This window comes from Delphinapterus leucas, chromosome 15, assembly GCF_059928025.1.
Source record: "Delphinapterus leucas isolate spDelLeu-1000000601 "Yukka" chromosome 15, BTC_Dleu_Yukka2, whole genome shotgun sequence".
Classification (NCBI taxonomy): Eukaryota; Metazoa; Chordata; class Mammalia; order Artiodactyla; family Monodontidae; genus Delphinapterus; species Delphinapterus leucas.
The window spans coordinates 45038781-45055361 of NC_143143.1; the positions used below are offsets into that span (position 1 = coordinate 45038781).

The window sequence follows — 16581 nt, forward strand, 5'->3', positions numbered from 1 at the left end:
ATGTGTGAATAAATAATAAATATGTTAATTTTGATATCACCTAAAATCATCTACAGAACTGATAGGGATAGAGTAGGATACTTACTTAAATAGTTAGTTGAAAAATCCCACTAGGGGTTTAAAGACAGAGGGAATTTTAAGGGCGTTTGGGAGACTACTGTAAGCTAATGACCACTCAAGAAAAGAATCTAGTAACCTAGCGACAATCTACACTACCTTGAAGGAAGACCAAGCACATTCCAGTGCAAGGCACACTCAAGCCACAAATCCTGATAGTTAAAAATACAAGACAATAGATATGGGGTCTGAATCTTGTTACATGAAGTCAGGGAGTAAATGGTCCTTGAAGAGTTGCATTTCTGCATGTAGTCAAGACAGGAATATAAGTGAAAGGGGAAAGAAACTAGGTGAAAGGGGACATTACACTGAAACCTGAGATGAATTACCATATTTTAGTATATGTCATCACCCTTTTGCTAATATACATATGATTAAAATAGCTCAATGACAGTCCCGGTCAGACCACATAGGGTCAAAGGAGGAACTAATGATGTAAACCTTGACATCTCCCCAAAAATGAGGGAGAAGGTGGCCTTCCCCCACCTTCCCTCTGATTATAAAAATGTAGCCCTCTTTGTTCTCGGGGCTGCACTCCCTTGCCTGCCCGCTTATCTCTCTCACAAGTGTCCTATGCTAATAAACTCATTCTTTGCCTATCACTTTGCCTCACGCTGAATTCTTTCTGCATCGAGACTAAGGAACATGAGCTTCAGTAAGTCCTGACACCAGGTGAGCGGTTTCAATGAAAAGACAACGCGTTTGAGTCCCCTCCTAGTCAGGGATCCTGGGTTCAAGTTCCAGTCTGACTTTTGGCTGGGTTGGAGCCCCATCCGAGAAGGAGTGTGGTTTCAGGGCAACAAATGGTATCTGTATGAAATTCTGAGAAATGCCAAGTTGATGTATACAGATGAGACGTCCCTTAACAGGCTAAACTCTGTTGCCTTCACAATGGTACTAAAATGGAAGAAACCTGGTCAGAGTTTAAGGCGTTTGTCACATATATTTAACTTCCAAGCTCAAATGGAGGAAAGCAATTATTCCACATGCATAAACATCAATTTATGTTCTTTTTAAACAACTGATTGTTAGGGGAGATGAACTCCATTAGACCTTACTTTACCCTAGAGTGCCAAGTTCACTTTCTAGGTGTAGAATCCAAGTGCAAGTAAAACTAAAGGAGATCAAAGACCAACTTACGGAGCAAGAACAGGGTGTCAGTGAGAAGACAGGACTTGAAGAGAAGTTGAGTCCTTGTATTGTTATACTTCCCCACAAACTGCTCTTTACAGTCAAGGCACCAACACTATTTAAAATGATTGTAAAAGTCAGTGATGCGACTCCTCTTAGTGATGTGGTTCCAACAGCGATAAACTAAATATATTTAACCTCAAGAAAAAAAATTCCGATCTTTGGTAATGGCATGGGCTTATCCATTTACACAGCTGCTTCAGTAGCAACCAGGTTTCATATCCAGGTGTTTTGTGATAATATGTAAGGGGGCAAAGGATAAACACTACTCCTAGGAAGATTCATCCAAAGTGAAGGGAGGCAAAATAAACCAGACAGCATTTAACAAAGATTACTACCCACCTTTTCTACAACAAATGACACACAACAAACCACAAGTCCAGCCTCTACAAATTCCTTCTCTCCTTTGAATACACCTTTGTTTTGCTTTTTGTAACTCCCTTTTCTGTTACTCATGACAGATACTGAACCTCAGGACTGTCCATTTCTGGCCACCTTTGTGGGAAGCTCAACATTAGTGAAAGGGGATGGAGTGTAGCTCTCTGGAGTTGGGCACAGCTGGTTTCAAATCCAAGCTCTGGCATCTCTATTTGTGCGATCTTCGATAGGTCTCGTTCACATTCAGAGTCTCAGTTTTGTCACTTATACATGGAGGTAATGATATCTCCCTCACAACATTTGAGGATCAAAAGAGGTAATGATTGACTATAATAAACGCTTGATTAATATTTTTTGGCCTAGAGAAACAAATTTAATATCTACTTCTTGATGTCTCTTAATCAAGGATATTTAAGCATAAAAACTTAGCTGAATCACTTCTCTGTATCATTCAAGAATTCATCACATTTTTCCTCCTCTTTGGTATTATTCATTCATTCATCCAGCCAGCCAGCATATATATTGAGTCCGTGCTACGTATAAACCTTAATGAAAAGAATTGAATGGAGTAGAAGACTGGCTTAGCTGGATTAATAAATCTCAGAGAATAAAGCACTAATACTGTTCTACAGTGTATTTTTCTTTTATTATTACCTCTTAACATGCAGGGTGTTGAGATTCCTCCTTCCTTCCTTCCTAACTTCCTTCCTAATATCTTCCCTGCCTTCCTCCCTCCCTCCCTTCCTCTCTTCTGTCATTTATTTTAATATTTTACCAATTTTTCTATTTGATTGCTCATTTTTTTCTTATTGAATTTTTTTGGAGTTTTAAAAAAAATTTTATTGGAGCATAGTTGATTTAAAAATGTTGTGCTGGTCTCCACCACACAGCAACGTATATTCACCCTCTTTTAGATTCTTTTCCCATATAGGTCACTTAAAAAACAATATCTAAAGATTTTAGAAGAAAGCATAGTAAAATTTATTTAATGTATCTTAAAGAAAGTCAAAAGAAGGCAATCCAGGAGAAGATATCTGCAACGTGTCTGACAGAGAGAGGGTTACTTTTCTTAATTTATGGAGACTACATAAAAGTCGATAAGGTCATTACTACAGGGTGAGCATGTGACACATACGTTAGCACGCTACTCCTTTCGCACACTGTCTGTGGAAGCGTTTTCTCTGGGGGGGTAAAGTACTCACAGCATCAACCACATTCATTGTGCTGGATTCCCCAGCAAGTGTGTCGCATGCCCAGCCCAGGCCTGTCACAGTGGGGGCTATCCTTGGGGTTGGATAGTTTTTTTTCAATTCAACGTGAGCCCTGCAACTCGTTTTTGCTCTAAGAGCAAAAAAGTCAGCTTGAGCTTCACTATTCTCTTCGCTGTTTTCTCTCTCAGCCTCCAAAGCAGAAGGTGATAAACCCTATGCAAACCCTACATAGACTCCTCAGGGAATGAAGGGGGCTCCTCTTTCAAGGGGGCTTCATCTGGGACTTTCCAGCACCTCCTCCTCTGCTTCCTGCTCACCCCCAAGATCTTGCCTTATTTATTTTCCCTTTTGCCCTCTATTTGGTGAAATTCCTATTGTTTTTTTTCCCTAGAGGTAATTAGATCCAGGAATTTGTTATTGGTCTGCCTTTCCTTTTCCATTTTCCTCCCAGCAAGAGATATTGAAATGGAGAATCACAGCTTGTTTTCCTGTCTCTTTGGGGTAAGGCAGAATAAATGTGTTCATGGCTGGCTTCATGCGCTTGTGGAAATTTCCCTGGGCTGCTCCTCTCCCAGCTGGGAAAGTAAATGGTAGCTAGTAAGACCCTATTCAGGATTATTTCAGAGCCTGGTAGAGCTAGGGAGTAGGTTGGGGGTGACACCAAGCTCACGCCTTCCTTTTGCCATGGCTACCAGCTCCTTCTTTTTTTTCTTTTTTTTTTTTTGCGGTGCGCGGGCCTCTCACTGTTGTGGCCTCTCCCGTTGCGGAGCACAGGCTCCGGACGCACAGGCTCAGTGGCCATGGCTCACGGGCCCAGCCGCTCCGTGGCATGTGGGATCCCCCCGGACCGGGGCACGAACCCGCATCCCCTGCATCGGCAGGCGGACTCTCAACCACTGCGCCACCAGGAAAGCCCAGCTCGTTCTTTTAATTACTGTTTTTATTTGTGTTGTTCGTTTGCTTGTTTTACTTATCTGCTTTCATATTATGTTTGGGTGAGTGAGATTTGAAATGTGATTTCACATCACCAGTTTAAACCCAAGACCAGATGTGCAGACTCCTTTGATTTGTGGGATGGGGTATTCCCTCCTGGTGCCTCACATACTTGGCCTTTGTCAACAGCTGGTTTTAGGAATATTTATCAAAGGATAGTTCTGATCAGACTTGAGGTTATGGACTGAATATTTGTGACCCCCCCCTTCCCCGCCACAAGATTCATATGTTGAAGCCCCAAGTGGCAATGTGACTGTATTTGGAAATAGGGCCTTCATGGAGGTAATTAAAATTAAATGAGGTCAGAATAGTGAGGCCCTAATCTTTATAAGAAGAGAGCTCTCTCTCTCTCCCTCTGCCATATGAGGACACAGTGAGAAGGGGGCCACCTATAGGCCAGGAAGAGAGCTCCTGCCATAAACCAAATCAGCCAGCACCTTGATTTGGACTTCTCAGCCTCCAGAGCTGTGAGAAAATAAACTTCTGTTGTTTAAGCCACCCAGTCTATGGTATTTCTTTTTACGGCAGCCTGAGCAGATGGGTATACTTGATTTACAATTAGCTCCTATTTCTTCGGGACGAAAGTACAATTGTAAGCCATCTGCCCCTCATCTAACCTATTTTCTCCCAAAGAACCTCAATCCTAAAGCTGCTCCTTGACCATTCTACCAGTGGTCATCACTTATAGACACATGCCCTTGGCTCCCTCTCCAAAGTCGAAGAGGAATGACTGTTCTCAATGGTGAAAAACTGAAAGCATTTCCTCTAAAATCAGGAACAAGACAAGGATGTCCACCTTGCCACTTAGTTTTGGAAGTTTTTCAACATAGTTTTGGAAGTCCTAGCCACAGCAATCAGAGAAGAAAATGAAATAAAATGAATCCAAATTGGAAAAGAAGAAGTAGAATTGTCATTGTTTGCATATGACATGATACTATACATAGAAAATCCTAAAGATGCTACCAGAAAACTACTAGAGCTCATCAATGAATTTGGTAAAGTTGCAGGATACAAAATTAATTCACAGAAATCTCTTGCATTACTATACACTAACAGTGGAAGATCAGACGGAGAAATTAAAGAAACAATCCCATCTACTATCACGTCAAAAGGATAAAATACCTAGGAATAAACCTACCTAAGGAGGCAAAAGTCCTGTACTCAGAAAACTATAAGATACTGATGAAAGAAATCAAAGATGACACAAACAGATGGAGAGATATACCATGCTCTTGGATTGGAAGAATCAATATTGCCAAAATGACAATACTATCCAAAGTAATCTACAGATTCAATGCAATCCCCATCAAATTACCAATAGCATTTTTCATAGAATTAGAAGAAAAAATTTTACAGTTTGTAAGGAAATACAAAAGACCTTGAATAGCCAAAGCAATATTGAGAAAGCAAAACAGAGCTGGAGGAATCAGGGTCCCTGACTTCAAACTATATTACAAAGCTACAGTAATCAAAACAGTATGGTACTGGCACAAGAACAGATATAGATCAATGGAACAGGACAGAAAGTCCAGAGATAAACCCATGCACCATGGTCATGTAATCTATGACAAAGGAGGCAAGAATATACAGTGGAGAAAAGACAGTCTCTTCAATAAGTGGTGCTGGGTAAACTGGACAGCTACATGTAAAAGAATGAAATTAGAACATTCTCTAACACCATACACAAAAATAAACTCAAAATGGAGTAAAGACCTAAATGTAAGACCAGATACTGTAAAACTCTTATAGGAAAACATAGGCAAAACGCCCTCTGGTGTAAATTGCAGGAAGATCTTTTTACGATCCACCTCCTAGAGTAATGAAAATAAAAGCAACAATAAACAAATGGGACCTAATGAAACTTAAAAGCTTTTGCACAGCAAAGGAAACCATAAACAAAACGAAAAGACAACCCACAGAATGGGAGAAAATATTTGCAAATGAAGCAACCGATAAGGGATTAATCTCCAAAGTATACAAACAGCTCATGCAGCTCAATATCAAGAAAACAAACAACCCAATCAAAAAATGGGCAGAAGGGGCTTCCCTGGTGGCGCAGTGGTTGAGAGTCCGCCTGCCGATGCAGGGGACAGGGGTTCGTGCCCCGGTCCGGGAGGATCCCACATGCCGCGGAGCGGCTGGGCCCGTGAGCCATGGCCGCTGAGCCTACGCGTCCGGAGCCTGTGCTCCGCAACGGGAGAGGCCACAGCAGTGAGAGGCCCACGTACCACAAAAAAAAAAAAAAAAAAAAGGGCAGAAGACCTAAATAGACGTTTCTCCAAAGAAGATATACAGAGGGCCAAAAAGCACATGAAAAGATGCTCAACATCACTAATTATTAGAGATAACGCAAATCAAAACTACAATGAGGTTATCACCTCACACTGGTCAGAATGGCCATCATCAAAAAATCTACAAACAATAAATGCTGGGGAGGGTGTGGAGAAAAGGGAATCCTCCTACACTGTTGGTGGGAATGTAAATTGGTGTAGCCACTATTGAGAACAATATGGAGGTTCCTTAAAAACTAAAAATAGAGCTACCATATGATCCAGCAATCACACTCCTGGGCATGTATCTGGAGAAAACCATCATTCGAAAAGATACATGCACCCCAGTGTTCACTGCAGCACTGTTTACAATAGCTGAGACATGGAAGCAGCCTAAGTGTCCATCAAAGGATGAACGGATAAAGAAGTCGTATGTATATACAGTGGAATATTGCTCAGCCATAAAGACGAATGAAATAATGCCACTTGCAGTGACATGGATGGACCTAGAGACTGTTATATGAAGTGAAGTAAGTCAGACAGAGAAAGACAAATATCATATGATATCCTTATATGTGGAATCCAAAAAAATGGTACAAATTAACTTATTTACAAAACAGAAATAGTCACAGATGTAGAAGACAAACTTACGGTTACCGAGGGGGAAAGGGTGGTGGGAGGGATAAACTGGGAGACTGTGATTGGCATATACACACTACTATTTATAAAATAGCTAACTAACAAGAACCTACCATTTAGCACACGGAACTCTACACAATGCTGTGTAATGACCTATATGGGAAAAGAATCTAAAAAAGAGTGGATATATGTATATGTATAGCTGAGTCACTTTGCTGTACCTCAGAAACTAACACAGCATTGTAAATCAACTATACTCCAATAAAAATTAATTTTAAAAAAATGAATGACTAAGATGACAGGATCATACTGGTGGAAAATCTGCATGTTTCTGCAAGACACCCCTTCCATGGCAACACACCTCTTCATGTATTAATTGGGAATTTCTACCCTAATCAAAATCAGAAGCTGTCTTTAGTAGATAAAAGGCAGTGGCGGTAGCCGAAGGTGGGCATGAAATCCAGACATATACATATAACTTTTCCTTTTATGTTTAACCAGATGATGTGCCTGCATACAGCCACTTTGAGAATGGTTTGGAAATTCATCACTAGTTATTGGCAGAATAGCCAGTCTATAGAGACCCAATATTTGGGAAGAAAACCCCCAAAACATATCCACCAGATACTTCAGTGTCTACTACGTGCTGAGATAAAAATGGATGAGGCATACTGATGTCTTCATGGACTTCACAAGCTAGCTGAGACGGGGGTGGGGGGGGGGGTTGAGATTGAGAACATGGACCACCCACAAGCCACGTGTTATGGTATGAACTAGGAACTCTGGAGGCCCAGTGGAGAGTGAGTCACCTTTTTTGAGGGCTGGTGAAGAAAAATCTTGGAGAACAAGGAAATGACATTTAAGTTGGAGCTGGTTAGAGGAGTCAATTTCAAATGTTTTGCATCCTTGCCAAGCATTGGGATAGGTAGAAATATCTCCTGTGTGTAAAAGATCTGGAGGACTCAGTTTCTTACGTCTTCAACTGGACCACCTTAGGCCTGACCCGTTTTACTCCTCATCGCTCCTTGCTGGTTGTGCTGCCCCCACGGAACTCTAAAAGGCGGTTCCAGCTCCTTTATGTAAGATCACAGCCACTGAAGGCTTCCCAGGTGTTGCCACACTTGGCTTAACTGAGCTGGATTCCGATCACATTCTACACGTCTGGCTTTTCTTTACCTTTTCCAGGCCCCAATTAAGCATCTAACTCTCATTCAGCCTCATAATGCAGTCCCCACACCCTCCAGGGCCTGGCAGGAATGAAGGCTACAAGTAGGCCCTTCTCAGCTGGGGGCTGCCAGGGCTGGTCTCAGATCAGGGTCTTTCCAGCAGGAACAATACAAACCGGGTGTCTCTCAAATGCCACCCCCCCACAACCATCACACCCTCTTTGTGGCTCTTATTTCTCTACAGCGACCAGATAAGTCTGCACAGCAGGGCGCTAGTGAGCACAGAGATAGGTATTTTTTTTCCACAGGATTCTCTTGATTCTTTTACTCTAATAGGGTTTTAACTACGTAAGGAGCCACAGTGGGGTAGCTTTGGGCTTTCAAATGATTCTTTATGTGGTATCTTTCATAAGGAAGGAAACTTGCTGCTGGAAATAACCCATGCTGGATTCTTAGAAACTTCATCACACACTTAAGTCTCCTGAAAGAAAGTGCCTCTGACTGCTTGGGTTGAAATCCTGAGTGATTATATACACAGCTCTTTAGTCAAAGGATAATTTAGTCCTATACATTCTTAATTATAGATTCCTTAATTATTTCCACTAGATTTTGCCCTCATTGTATATTTTCCTAGATAGCACAGTTTATTCAGAACATTTAATAAAATCTAGTGGGTCATCTTTGTGTACTAGAAATCAATACCCAGGAAGAAAGCTGTATAACTAGTGGATTAAATAAATAGCAGAATAAATAACTAGTAGATTTACAGAAACACCGAAAGACAAACTATCAGAGGACCCTGATCTGGAAGTAAGTGCATCAGTTCTGTTAAGGAAATTCCACTTCTAGTCTTAGACTCTCAATACCAATTCTCTCAGCTTCAAAGAAAAATGATAGATTTTTTTTCCTACTAGGAGAAGTTTTCAAACACACCTGGCATTAAACTAGAGCCATTTTATATTTAGCTTTTCTTCAGAAAGCCCATTTCACAGATGCCTGGATCTTATTTAATCTTTGAACTTCTTTGTATTTAATCATTTTTATGCCTTCTGAGAGTTTATCACTACCAGAGCAAACACTTACACACACACACACACACACACACATACACACACACACACACAGAAAAGACTGTCTAGGCCACATTCATTAAACATGTAACTAAAATTGCTATTAAACTCAGTCAGATGCCTTTTACCAAAGAGAATTCTAAGTTACCTGCAAGAAATTGCTGTTATGTTTGCCAGCCCCCTCTACCTAGGGGCTTTATTCCCCTCTTAGATGATAGGTCTATCTTGTCTTTTGCTGTCTGAACCAGACTGTTTTGCCCAAGAAATAAAAAAAGATCTTTGACCATATTCCAGTCCAACAAAACCCTTCACAGGTGTGACGTTGGGCCCCAGAGAAGTGGCGTGGCTGCCTCAGGCCATCTAGTGATGAAGTTGGGGCTGAAAATTCTTCCAAATTCACTCCTGGGCTATTTCCACTTCATCAATCTAGTGACACTGGTGAGAGAGCCCTGCAGAGGCAGGTGAAATGGGACTGGAATTTGGGAATGGCCTAGAATCTTCTTTCACAGGTCTGCTTGGTCAACTCTAATCGATTTGAAAGCAATGGACTTGAAGAATGTCTTCCACGTCCTTAGGATGGCTTGGGGGAGGGAGAGGAACACAGGCCTATTCACAATGAAGACAGTGAGTCCTGTCGATCGCCAGGGACTTCTGTGGTCAGCCGCAGCAGGCTCAGTGGGAATGGTGATATGCCAAGGTCTCACCTCTACAGGACCTGCAGGGCCCTGTAGCATAGACCATACTCCCCTGCCAGATATTTTAGAGTCAAAGCTTGGGGGTTTCATTCTCCTTTTGAAGATGGGTACATGCCATGGCCTCTTTAATCTGGAAAACCAGGTTAATGTCACTCTGAACCTCCTACCATGTGGTTAGAAGTGTACGATGGCTTGGTTTGGAGTCCATGGGAAAGAGTCTAACTATGAGGCAGAGTATGTTTTCATGGCTTGCTTGAGCACCAGAGGATCTGAGAGCTCAGCAGTAAAGTGGGTGATCCGTCAACAGAGGTTGGGTCTGCGATGATGTCACCCTCTGGGCTTCAGGGCTCTTCAGGTTTGTGCCGCAGTACCAGCCTCTTGGAGCTGACATGAGTGGGTGGCTCAGTACTCTTCCTGCTTGCCCCTGGGTGCTGAGCATCTTAACTCTCCCGTTGGCTTCATAGATTGATTGACTTCTGATGGCTGAATTTTGCTTTTGTCTTGACTGATGTCTCTGTAGGCACCCTGGTCTCTCCCACAGTCATGAATCTCTTGCTTGTTTCAGAATTTTGACAACCGAGGGATTCCCTAGCCCCCTGTGTGGCTGCCTTTCTGCCTCTTTCCTCAGACTGTCATAGATACTCCTGCAGCTGTCAAGCTGCTTTCATTCTCTGTGTGGAAACAGCGCCTCCAGCAAGAGAATGGGCTCTGACAGCACTAAATAATGGGCCTTGCACCTGCTTTATCTCTTGACTCTTAATCTCTTGTTCTAGGAGATAATTTAGGAAACTCTCCCATAATAGAAAAAATAACATCCAGACTTTTCTTTTCAGGCAAAGAAATCTTAATCCTTTTTTTGTTCATGTATTTTACCAAACTAGAGATCCTGTCACATCACCTCTTCAGCAAGATACAATTCACCTTTGAGGAGAAGGCAATCCAATTTTGATTTATTGATCTCAGGACACAATGCTTTTCTTAAAAAAAAAGAAAGAAAAAAGTGTAGACCCGTCTACGTGAGATTATCAAATAAAAGCCTGAAGACCTGGCTTTTTAAAAGGGGAGATACCAACGGAGTTTGATTTCTTTCTTTTTACAGAACTATACAGACATTTTTGCTTGTAACATAATTTTTTTGAAAGTTCAAAATAACGCAGCTAGAGGTAGTAACATTTCCCCTGCCCCATGGCTTCCTTTGGGCAAATGGTAAGAGTATTTCTAAAGGCCACCCTCAAATTTCAGCTTTCTGTTCTGTTGCATTTAATTGGTTGCTGTTTGGCTGCCTTCAATAGAATATTGATTATATGTGTGGCTGTAAACCTTGGAGGAAGAAAGAAGACAGGTTCTTATATACCCATAAGTGTCCTCCATTATAAAGAGACATCTATTAGAGATGTGGAGGTGGTGCTGGTGTGTGTGTGTGTGTGTGTGTGTGTGTGTGTGTGTGTGTGTGTGTGTGTGTGTGTGTGTGTGTGTGTGTGTGTGTGTGTGTCAGGGGACAGAAAAGGAGTGCTCCTTAAGGTTTTATTAGGCAGGAAAGGGATAGTATCTGTTTTGTGGCTAAATTGTTACTACTGTGTTTCCCTGTTTCAAAGATACATTCTTTCCCCACGTTTTAACATCAGAGAAGTTGAGATGAATCGAATAATCAATGGCTCTACAATTGCTATCAACCTGGATTAAAGCCAGGTTCAGACAGGATTTGCATCTGCTTGTTAGTCACTGGACAGCGTTACCAACCCCATATTAGTTTAATATCCTGCTGAGATTTCTATGGACCGCACTGGGATATGAATTCAGGGCACAAACCTGTATAATTAACATCAGCATGTGATTCAACTTTTTAAGAAAGACATGTTTTTTAACCCTTCTTCCATCAAATGCCAAAGGTCAGACACCCAAGCCTCCTAGCTTTTTGGAGCAGCTATAGTTGGTGCCTGGGCCACCACCCCTGGGCCACCTCTGAGTCCCCCTGCAGCTGCACCAGACAGTAGCCCCGTGTCCTCCGACAGTTTGTCCCCTTGAATGCCTGCATCTCTCTGCTTCTCCACTGGCAGTGCCAGGGTAGCTTGTTCACCTCGGGACAGAACAGCCCAGCCGTCCTTTGCCAACGAAAGTCTGAGAACATTTGCTTATTAATTGCTCTTCACTAAAAAAATGCTGGGGATCTAACGCCCCACAGGGCAGCCCTCAACCAACCAGGGAAGGGAGTCATTGACTAACACTCAGCTTCCCTTGATTCTGAGGTGTGTTCTACATTGGTCTTCAAATTGGTCTTCAGAGGGACTGGGTCCATTTGCTCACACTGTAACTGGCTCATGACCCATACTTCACTGGTTCCCTTCCCTTCCCTCATTTCCCCTAGTGCTTCCTGGGGCCGTTTCCCAAATAAGCCACCTGCGTGAAAGGTGTGACTTAGGATCTGCTCTCGGAGGAGCATAGACTAAAGCACTGTGCCCTATTTCTCCTTTACCCTCATCGGAGGGTGTAGCTCTTTTTGCCCTATATTGAGTTCTCCATCTGGGGACTTTTTCTTTCTCGGTGAGACTGAATAGAAGAGTAATTCTTATAATTGAAGGGATCTTAATTTCAAGGACATACAATTGATGGAAAAATAAAACCCTGCTGGGATGACATAAACACACTGAAATTACAAAAATGAGTCATTAGCTTTTCTCCCCAGAATCAGTATAAAGTTTTAAATAGTTGTAAAGTGTTCTGTCCACCCTGATCCAATTAAACTAAGTTGGCACCTATATGGGTCATGGTATGGGTCTCAGGCCTCATCATATAGTTCTAAAAAATCATTATAGGAAATAATGGATATCAAGCAGTTTTATTCCGGTTGTAATTTTACCGTTACGTTTTTTAGGATTTCTCATACGTGACATGGAGGTTGATGAGCTGATGGTAGTAGCCCCAGTGGTCCACTTGAGTTTGTCCATGGACCATCTGCTCTGGACTCACCTGGAGATGACTACAAAATGCAGATTTCTAGGCTTCTTATCAAATACATTGAACAAGAATCTGTGGTTGGTGGGGCCTGGTAGTCTACATTTTAATAAGCTTCCTCGATGACTTCTGTGTGCACAGAAGTTTGAGAACCATCTGCTTTTTGACTACTTTTCACTAAAATAGCATCTTTAAGGTTCCTGAACTTCCTCTAGTGTGTGTGTTTAATGCATTGACTACTAGAAATTTTATTCACAGCATAAAAGCTATAGCTAATATTTTAAAAAAGTGAAAACGAGCATTGGGAATAGCGTTGTCTTGATAATGTACCCTTTCAAAAAATGACCACATTCTACAATTCCAGACAGAAATTCTGGAAAAGCACGTTATTCATTCATTTAGCAAATGTTTATTCAATACCTATAATTTGCTAGGTTATTTGATTACAAAGATGAATGAAACTCTATTCTAACTCAAAGGCAATGGCAGTGTAAAGGACCATGGCATCAGGGTTGAAAGCATGAATTTCATGTGTGAATTTTGATTCTGCTACTTATTTGCTGAATGATTCTGAGCATGTTATTTAACCTCACTGTGACTCAGGTTTCTAATAAATATGTAAAACACAGAAAGTAACGCTTACCTCACAAACAGGTAATGCATATTATAAAGCACTTAGTGGGGTGTTTGGCTCATAGTAAATTATTATGTAAGCTCTAATTTGAGTGATAGTAAAATGCACCATCTATCAGAGCAGGAGAAGACACAGGCAGTATATGCACAGTGGTTACATGCCTTGGATTCTGGAGCCAAATTTGTGGGGTTTCAGTCCTGGCTCTGCCACTTCCTAGCTGAGTGACTCCGGGCAAGTGATGCCTCTTCCCCTCTGTTCCCCCTGCACAACTCTGCTTTGTCTCTTTGACTTTCTCATGCCTTCTTCCTCAATAAACTTTTGCTCCTAACTCCATCTAGGTGTCTACTTCATGAAGGATGCAGCTGACACAGCTGGTCTGTGGGTGTGCTTTGGGGGATGGGAGCAGTAGTCATGCTTATAGAGTAAGCAGACAGTTAGTAGAGACAGAGATGGAAATAACCGATGGGGCAAAGTCCTGTGGGGAGGAGCTCCTACCCACTGCTTTAAAGAAACATGTTCCTGCTTCTTATGCTGAGTGAGCAGAATTTTCTACTGCCCAGAGCTTCCTGCGTGAGCAGAATTTTCTACTGCCCAGAGCTTCCTGCACACCTCGGAAACCTCCTTGCCCCTCACCCAGGGATTCTGCCAGGTGGCACTGAGTGGGGGAAAGAGTTCCACTGGGACTCTCAAGTAAGTACTAGTCACTGGCTGTGTGCCCTGAACAGGCCATAAACCCTGTGCAGAAGACAGAAAGAGCAAAAAAAAAACCCTGCTTCCTGCCCTGAGAGTCACAGCCAGAGAGCATTCCAAGCAATACTGGGCAAATTGGAGGATGAATTTGGTTCTCACTCTACTTTCTCATTTCAGTTTGTCGCCAGTTCAATATTTTCCAAACTGACTATAGAATAGACACGTGTCTGGTTTCATTTCAAAAAAAATAATTGGGAGCATTGGCAAGGAGAGGACTCGGAGCAGAAGCAATTGCTGTTCACGGACGCTGCTATGGCTTATTTTCCCGTTCCTGTGAAGGGTGTTACTGTATGTTTTTAAGAGAATGGTGTCTCATACAGATGGCCAACAGGCGCATGAAAAGATGCTCAACACTGCTAATTATTAGAGAAATGCAAATCAAAACTACAGTGAGGTACCACCTCACACGGGTCAGAATGGCCATCATTTAAAAATCTATAAATAATAAATGCTGGAGAGGGTGCGGAGAAGAGGGAACACTCTTGCACTGTTGGCGGGAATGTAAATTGATACAGCCACTGGGGAAAATGGTACGGAGGTTCCTCAACAAACTGAAAAAAGAGTTGCCATATGATCCAGCAATCCCACTCCTGGGCATGTATCCAGACAATTCAAATTCAAAAAGATACACGCACCCCTATGTTCATAGCAGCACTATTCACCACAGCTAAGGCATGGAAACAACATAAATGTCCTGACAGAAGAATGGAGAAAGAAGATGTGGTACATATATACAATGGACTGCTACTCAGCCATAAGAAGAATGAAATATTAATGCCATTTGCAGCAACATGGATGGACCTAGGGATTACCACACTAAGTGAAGTAAGCCAGAAAGAGAAAGACAAATACCATATGATATCACTTACATGTGGAATATAAAATATGCCACAGATGAACTTATCTACAAAACAGAAATAGACTCACAAACATAGAGACCAGATTTCTGGTTGCCAAGGGGGAGGGGGTGTGTGGGAGGGATGGACTGGGAGTTTGGGATTAGCAGATGCAAACTAGTATATAGAGAACGGATAAACAACAAGGTCCTACTGTATAGCACAGGGAACAATATTCAGTATCCCATGATAAACCATAATAGAAAAGAATATGAAAAAGAATGTATGTACATGTATAACTGAATAACTCTGTACAGCAGAAATTAACACAACATTGTAAATCCACTATACTTCAAAAGAAATTAAAAAAAGAGCATGTCTTCTGACTTTATCATTTTCAATCAAAAATTAGTCCATCAGAATGAGTCATGGCGAAGCATTGACAAGAACAGGGGACTGATTCATCCAATAATTCAGCTGCCGAGAGATCTCTGCTGTCCCACCAGCACCAGTCAGCTTTATTTTCTCTGTTTTCTAAACAGTGTAATTTGATTACACTTCAAAAAATGAGCTTCCTTATTTTCCTATTTATTATGTAAATTACGTATGTAAATTCACATGGATGAAGATACGCAGACTGTTGTCAGTAAGAAGGATGGGCTGACGGTGACCAGAGCGGGGCTTCAAGTTGATTTTCTGGTGATGGGGAAGGTCCTGGCTGCAGTTTAGGTGCAGTGCTTATCTGAGAAAGACTGAGCATATTGAACTGAATAACAGATTCTGGCCACAGTACGATACAACCAATCAACATTCTCATCCACAAGCACCCACTGAGCATCTACTAAGTCTCTCTGAATTAATTACTTAGCAGACATTCTTTGAGCACCTACTATGGGCCAGGCTCTTGACGGGCAACGAGAAACCAACACCGTGTTAACATACAGTCTCTGCTCTCCAGTGACTTAACGTGATTGAAATTCAAGGCAGTAAGAATTATTCTGGGTTAGGAGAGGGCATCTAACCCAGTCTTGAGGGAGGGACAGGGAGTGGCTTCAGGGAGATGTTTCTGGACAGAGTCACAGCCCAGCTGAGCCCTGAAGGATGAATGGGGGTGGCCAGGAGGAAAGGAGGATGGGAAGGGCAGCAAGTGCAAAGGCCCAGAGAAGAGGGCAGGTGGTCGGTAAAGGACCAGCGGTTGTTATTCAGGATGGCTGGGGTCTAGAGTTCAAGGGAGGATGGCAAACCATGAGGCCAGAGAGGCAACAGGGACCAGTCCTTGGAGGGCTAAGAAGTGTCATTCAAAAGACTATGAGACCCGTGGAGGTTTTTAGACAAGGGGTGAGATAATTGATTCAGCTTTCAGGAATATTAATCCGCCTGACTGCTGAGGGGAGAATGAATTTAAGGGAGAGCCTAGAAGTAGGAAGAACATTTAGGACGGGAGAACTTTTCTTCCTGGGCACAGAGCTGGACTATATGTCCCAGCTTCTCAAAGGGCCTCAGGACTGAGTCACAGCCAGTGGACTGTGGGCAGAAGCAGGATGTGCTGCTTCTGCGACTGGAACTTAAACACCCTCGTGTGTGACCTGCATGCTCCCTGCCCTCATCTGCCACGCCTTGGTAGTTCTCAAACTTGAGAACAGCTTGTTAAATATGTATTTCTGGGTCCTAGAGCCAGA

The 16581-nt window shown here is 42.3% G+C and overlaps 1 protein-coding gene across 1 annotated transcript in view; it reads right to left on the reverse strand.

Moving 5' to 3' along the window:
• MACROD2 (mono-ADP ribosylhydrolase 2) overlaps positions 1 to 16581 on the reverse strand; it is a 1987750-nt gene that overhangs the window by 29946 nt on the left and 1941223 nt on the right. The window lies entirely within an intron of this gene.